This window comes from Cynara cardunculus, assembly GCF_001531365.2.
Source record: "Cynara cardunculus var. scolymus isolate 2C chromosome LG 17, CcrdV1, whole genome shotgun sequence".
NCBI lineage: Eukaryota > Viridiplantae > Streptophyta > Magnoliopsida > Asterales > Asteraceae > Cynara > Cynara cardunculus.
In genome coordinates, this window is record NC_037544.1 from 1,741,589 (window position 1) to 1,742,900 (window position 1,312).

Consider the following 1,312-nt stretch of genomic DNA (forward strand, 5'->3'; position numbering starts at 1 on the left):
TTGAAAAACGATAATTTACTAGAAAAACATCACAAACACAATAGACATGCCTAATAATTTCTTAAAACCAAACCATACCACTCACAATACTTTGAGTTTATCATATTTATATATTACAAATACTATCACGTTTAGGGAAGATTGAACCCTTACACCTTTTGGGAGGCCGGCTCTATCGGGCCAACAACCCTTTTGGTAATATTTCAATCGTTGTTCGACTTCTCCATACGAGAAAGCTTAGGGACCATCAAATCACGAAACATCTTCTTGAACATGTTAATCATGTCTCCAGTTCCACCTCCACCTGCATTGTGAGAGCTTAAGTTCAAGTTTTGGCTTTGTGATGTTGATTTCTTCAAACGTTCCTCCAATCTAACCATCTTTGCTTTTATCGCTTTCATTTCGTCTTTCTGATTTTCTCGTTTCATTTGGAGCATCGTGTCTGAAATCAGTTTATTGGCCACCATTGCACCTAATAACGAACATATCATATAGTACCAGATGACTTCAATGGCTATCGACTAGCAACTAAAGCACGAGTGAGTATAGGAAGAACCATACAAGCAAGATAGAAGATTTAAGCTCGACAAAAAACTCTGTATTCACATTTTTCACTCTAGACATCGATCATCAAGATGCCAAGTGGTGACGGCCACGCCTCTAAAGGCGTACACGTTCGTTAGGTTATTGGTTAAACTCGGATTAAGGACATGGGTTTGTGTTATTAATGACGAGTTCTTGGAGGGATCTTATGCTAAGCAGATTGATGATTCAAGTCAAAGACTTGCCTTTCTTTTATCATACTTGTTCAAGAATATCCTAAACATCAAGTAATGCAACCACAATCGCATTTTTTTTTATTAACCTAGATATCCAACCCGCTATGCGAGCCGACTAATCCCATGGCGACCACCTGCTTTGTAGATAGCCCGGAGTTACCACATTTGAACCTCCATGGCCACAATAGGATTTTTATTCCTCCTTGGATTTGAACATTGGACCTCCTGATACTTTTTACCTTTGGAGCCAAGCTTAAACCAATCAGGCACACCCTTGTGGTTAAAGGAGGTCTTCTCAATATGCATGTAATTCAATGAAAGATGTCTTCTCTTGATATCACAATTCTCTTAGGTCCGTTTGGTTTGCAGGATCAGATTAGATTTGAATTGGATTTAAAGGAATTTGGAATTTAATTCCATTCCAAATCTTACAAATCAAACACACCAAATATTACCGGGGTTTTTTAGTGATTTGGATTTAATGGAAGGATTTGTGTTCCAAAATCAAAATTGTTACAGTTTTTGTGGGTGAA